Source organism: Dermochelys coriacea, chromosome 8, assembly GCF_009764565.3.
Source record: "Dermochelys coriacea isolate rDerCor1 chromosome 8, rDerCor1.pri.v4, whole genome shotgun sequence".
NCBI classification, from domain to species: Eukaryota; Metazoa; Chordata; order Testudines; family Dermochelyidae; genus Dermochelys; species Dermochelys coriacea.
This window is the reverse complement of record NC_050075.1, coordinates 31,785,439-31,791,463: the sequence shown is the minus strand read 5'-3', so window position 1 is coordinate 31,791,463 and position 6,025 is coordinate 31,785,439. Positions and strand designations below refer to the sequence as shown.

Below are 6,025 nucleotides of genomic sequence, written 5' to 3'. Positions count from 1 at the left end.
TTTATTCATGTTTATACCATGAGTTCAGCATCTTAGTTCAAGTCCTTGTGGACAAGTGTTCACAAAAGACACCTTTGCAATTAGCACCCTTGCTGGCATCCTCAGTAGAGGAAGTCAAGATGAAATCCCCATGGAGAATGCATTTGTTTCTTATTTTTAATGGGATGGTCCCTCCAGGTCAGGGGGATGTGGAAGATCTTTGTATTGCCTCTGCCAGCCTGTACCTCATTGGTGCCTGGATGAATTCATTTTCCAGATGTCCTGCTCACCACGATTAAATTAACATGAACCAAAACGTTTGTAAAGTATGACAGCATTTCTCAAACTGGGTCCGCAGGCCATGCTGATCAACTCCTCCCCCTCCCTCCCATCCAGCCACCCACTCAGTGCATCCTGCACGCTAGTAGGGAATACACAATGGTGAGCTGGAGCTGGTTCGCACGAACCGGTTGTTAAATTTTGAAGCCGGTTTAGAACCGGTTGTTAAAGGGGTGGGCAAACTGTGGCCTTTCTGTCCCGTCTGAGCTCTCAGCTGGGGAAGCTCCCCTGAGAATTTTTACTCACCCAGCAGCACTCCGGGCCTTTGGCAGCACTTCGGCAGCACGTCCTTCACTCGCTCCGGGCCTTCAGCTGCAGGTCCTTCAGTGCCGCTGAAGACCCGGAGCGACTGAAGGACGTGCCACCGAAGACCTGGAGCGACTGAAGGAACCGGTTCTTCAGCTTCTGGCAGCTCATCACTGGGAATACATATGAGACGCTTAATATGTTCACCTCAAAAGCAACTCGAGTTGGCTCTACTGTTCACCCTGAATCACTGAACAACTGTTGAGAGAGTGAGAAATCAGTTCTGGCCAGGCATTTGGAGATATTCATTTCATGATCACAAATATGCTTCTTTAATCTATTTTAGACAAACAACAAGAACTGTCACATGAGAAATTCTCTCTTCCATCATTTCACCCCCATATGCACATACAGCAAGGTCCCAATAGAGGTGCTGTAACTGAAATTAGAAAGTACAAATATGCAAGAAAACATATAGCATCCATATCCTCACAGAGTTAGCCCAACTTTTAGAACCTTTTCCTCTGTGCTCATCTGGAGATTAGGGTGGATGTTTGGGTTGGTTCTGATTCCATCTGAACCAGCTTACTCATCCATTCCTACTCACTATAAAATTACTAACATGTACTAGTGGTGAGCTTTCTCCAATTTCAGCCTCTCATCCATTTTCAGAGTGGGTTTTTGCTTTTCAGGGTGTGGTATTTCAGATCAGATTTAAAAAACAGAAACCTGACATTCTGCCACAGAAAAACAAATTGGTGTATGGCATCACAGAAGTCTGTTCTTATTTTTAAATAATTCTGGCAAAAGTGAAATGCATGGGTTATTTTTCAAGCTTGTACTTAATTGGAAAAAGCTTGCAATGGAAACTGGAAGCATTTAAAACATTGACAAGTTATCTAGTTACATTATAGCTTCTGTAAGCATCTTTCTATTCTCTGCACAGCTATGACGCTGTAGCTTCTTACTCTCCGGTGAATCACAACAGTCGTCTCTATGCTTCCTGCTGCAACAGCACTAGGGCTATTTGGCCTCTTACATTAGTGGCTTATTACTGCAAAGTCCACAATCACTTTAATAAAAACAGAGCTACATTTAACAGGTTTTGTAGAATCCTTCCTTAAAAAAAATCATTAGTTACAAGGTCAGAAGGGCCCAGTGTGATTATCTAGTCTGACCTCCTATGGTTGTGGAAGCTCTTTCACAGGAGGTTGGATAGCCATCTGCCTTGGATTGGTTAGACGCAACAAATCCTGCATCTTGAGAGAGGGTTAGACTAGATGACCCTTGCTGTCCCTTCTAACCCTATGATTCTATGCACAGGCCATAGAACTCCCCTGAATTAATTCCTCTTTGAACTGCAGCATATCTTTTAGGAAAACATCCAATCTTGATTTGAAAATTGCCAGTGATGGAGAATCCACCACAATCCTTTGTAAATTGTTCCAATCACCTTCACTATCACTGCACACAACAATGGGAGAGACAGTTCAATAGCTGACACAGGACAGTGCATAACAGTGGAGGGAGGGAACACTGACCAACAGAACATGCAGTCTGTAATTTTCCAAATAGAGAAGATAGGACCTCTCTGTTTGAAGGTTTCTGCAAAAGACAGCCTTGCAGAATTCATCCCTAAAATGGTATATTTAGCAATCAATGTGCTAGTCCTGATAGAGCCAGCAGTGAATAAGACACTGTGCATTGATATTTTCCATGTGCTGCTTGCTTACAAGGGCACCTCTCCTCACTGACTCTTAATGATTAGTGAATAATTCACAGTTCAGCTGGGAAAATGAATTCAAAGTTGGAAGTGCCAACTGTAAAAACCAAGATGCTGCAAGTGCCAACAAAAGCTGCTTAGCAAAACAGTAGGAGCATAATGGCAACAATCTGAACTAATCGCATAATACATATTGATTCAGATTCATTGTTAAAAGAAAATCCCAAATGAGCTTGATTAATGCTTTAGGAGAATAAGACGAGCATCTATTATTCATATGAATATCATGTGTTGACACCTGTGATATTGCTCTCCCTGGCTACATGGAGTTAAATCAAAGGAAACCATTAGGGAGAATAAGCAGGAAACAAAACTAAGAGAAACAACATATCTCTAAGAGAAAATCCCAAGAACAATGGAGGACATTAACCAGGAAAATGCCTACTTAGGCATTAGGTCAACACATTTATTTTCCTAAAGCCAGAGTTTTGGGTCAAAGGGATTCTAAACTGCTAAAAACCCTGCCTAGAGGGAAAGGAAGCAAAGAAGAATGGGGGGTGAGGCTGCCAGAGACACTGATAGATAGAAACAGCCCAGTCTACTTCTCAGAGACCAGAAGTAGGGATCCTGGACTGAGCAGAACCTACCAAAGACTTGCAAAGAAAAGATAAGGTTTAGCTAAGATCCTGGTGCATAGGTCTTTGTTGTTTTAACCCTTTTCTCAGCTTGTAATGTTCCTTTGGGGGAATAAACAGTAAGTTTGTTTAAAGTTTTTTGAGTCATATTAAATCAACCACTGGTCATAGATTCCTGTTCTGAGGGAGGGCGGGAGGAAAGAAAGAAAGTTTCCAGTGGCTGCCATCATGTTTTCTGATAAATGGGATGGACAGAAAATAGCACGTGGTATTAAAGGATGGGAATATGGTGGGTAGATAATGGTACGCTGGAGTGAGACAGACTAGCCACAGAATTCACACAGGGGTATGCAGATTGATCTACAAGGGAGATGTGAGGGAGGCAGCTGTTCTCAGGTAGCAACCCAAGGTGAAGGCCACAGAGGAAGTTACCCAGAAGCTGAGGATCAGGGTACAAGATGGACATCCAAGGACCTTCAGGGCTCACTGCAATGTAAGTCTATCTCCCACATGCGCTCTCCCACAAGCGGTTATAAACAGAGATGAACTGTAAGAATGTGAGGCCTTTGAGTTGCTTGGGTTGCTGGCAGTGGGTTGTCTTGCATTGTGTGGCTGTAGTTAAGTTATGCTTGAGGGTCACTTTTGTTGTACTGAAGTCATGTTAGGGGCAGTTCAGCATACAAAGGTGTCCTTTTATACTTTTTAAAAACAAACAAAAACAAAAGGGTTCACAAGGGAAAAAGGCAGTGAACACAAGATTTAAGTGGTGACTGCAGTTTATTTCCCTGAAGAGGAACAGTCAAGAACAACACAGACTAGGGGAAAAAAGACATCATTTCCTATTATGCTCTACATGAAGATTCCTCAATAAAGAAAATGTAAGTTCAATCTGAGACAATGGATTGAAAGTCAAGTGATTGACAAATTACTCTTTCCCACATTCCTAAGAAAAAGTCTTACATATTTTTGAATAAATAGAAATAACCAGACTCCATAAATGACAACAGAAGGTACTGTACCACTTTCCAAATGTTTGTTTCTTCCAGTGAAAAAGTCTTGAGACAACTGTCAAAGAAACCACACTTCTGTATGGGTAAGGATATTCATTATGCTATCAAACAAAGACCGGAAATACAGCTCTTTCTGTTTCTCATTGTTTATCTACATCTCTCTGGAGAAATATCATTTACCAGGTTTAAAAATATAAATCCTTCAACAGGAGTGACAACATACTGGCACGTTCAAGAATCTTGGCCACAAAACTAAAGAAACAAGAATACTTTTAATCCAAATTACTTTCCTCCATGGCTGTATCTGTGATATTGAATATTAAAGACCACACTTTCAAACATTCAGCATCCACAGTCTAGGCCAGAGTTTCAGAAGGGCTCAGCATGTTGAGAGCTATACTATTTTGAAACCTGTTGCCAACTGTGGGGCATAAGGACTTGAAAACGTGGCCTGGAAGCATCTCAATTTTAGCAAACAAATGAAATGCAAGATGAGCACAATAACAAATCCTTAAAAAAAATTACCTTTGCTTGTAAATGTTCAAGTCTTTTATACATGAATCGTATCACAAGCAATTTTAAAACACTGGCTGTGATTGAATATCAGAACTACTAAATGCAATCAGATTTATGAGTTATGTGGCAGTTCTGAACGTGTTGCTTAGTCTTTAAAAAATAATTTCATTCAAGTACTTTAGAAGCCCAATGAGACTGCACAAAGCACCAAAGGAATGTCCCAGAAGCAGTTGCAAGATAAATGTTTGGAAAGAAACAGATGTTGGATGAGTACATTGTTTCATTGCTGTTTTGCTAAAGCATCCCATTGTTAAAATTTATTCTTCTGTTGGAGCGATCTCTGTATAGGTAGGTCAAATATCAGCCTGGATCTTCTTGATATCACTGGTACCTGTGTAAACATCACCGGGTCAAGAGGCCTGCCAGTCTTGGAAGACTGATGCAGGGATCTGACTAATATCCTCTCTAGTCACTGGTTCAAAATATGCCTACTATCTACTAGCTGCATGAAGTGAATCAGTGGCCTCATTCCCATTCCTAGTGGACAGTTGCTCCTTGACAATTACCATGTATGATGGCAATCTTAGCAAAAAAGCCCAATGACTGAACAGGCACAGAGGCGGAATTCCCTCTTACCCCATAGGTGGCATCTCTGGCATGATTGAAGCACATTGGTGGGACAGGGTTAAGAAGCTATGGTATTGCAGGCTGTCTGCAGAGAAAGAGAAGATCTCAGCGCTCAGCAGTGCTTAAGAAGGCTTGTAGCACTATATAAAGATGTCATGCTTTTTTTTCCTAAACAAACATATTGGCTTGATGGATACACAGAGTGAGCATGCATTAAACAAATTACGGGTCTTTCCTGGAGCTGCAACCCAGCAACTAACCTCTCTCACTTTTGCCTTTTATGTAATTTTGAAATATTTTGCAGCCTGGTATCCAAAGCTGCCCTCCTAACCCACCACATACACTACAGGCAAATCCTCTCTACTTCCCCTGGGCCTAGGGTTTCCAATCCTCCTGGATTGTCCTGGAGTCACCAGGAATTAAAAGATTAATCTTTAATTAAAGATTATGTCGTGATTAAACCTCCCAGACTACATCCAACAAAACTTGGCAACCTACTTGGTCCTGATGTGAACCACTAAGGTAGCAAAACCAGTGCACTTCTGCAGAAGTTGCAGGTGCCATATATGCAAAGCAAAGATCTTCAGAGGTTCCCAGAGTGCCTTGGGCAGCCATGCTCAAAATGTAGGGCAGAGATGAACCAGGGTGAAAAAGAGGATCCACTGGCCACTGCAATAGCAGTTGCACAAAGTCGAGGAATAAAGATTCTTTCCCCCAGCATCTGCATTACTCCACCCCACTGTGCCAGACATGATTCCTTGGGCTTGGCGTAGGGGAGAGGATTAACTTTATAGCTATTTTTTTGAATATTATGCAGATGTATCTTTACCTGACAGATTGTAACAATTCCATTGAAACCACAATGAGAAAATCTTGACAAAGGGCACCATTAAAAATACAGAGCGCTGATCCAAAAACATTTTCAAAGGCCTTTTTAAAACAGGTGTAAT

The 6,025-nt window shown here is 41.5% G+C and overlaps 1 protein-coding gene across 1 annotated transcript in view; it reads right to left on the bottom strand.

Moving 5' to 3' along the window:
* Positions 1–6,025, bottom strand: part of KCNIP1 (potassium voltage-gated channel interacting protein 1) — an 831,960-nt gene that overhangs the window by 783,018 nt on the left and 42,917 nt on the right. The gene's annotated exons all lie outside the window — the stretch shown is intronic.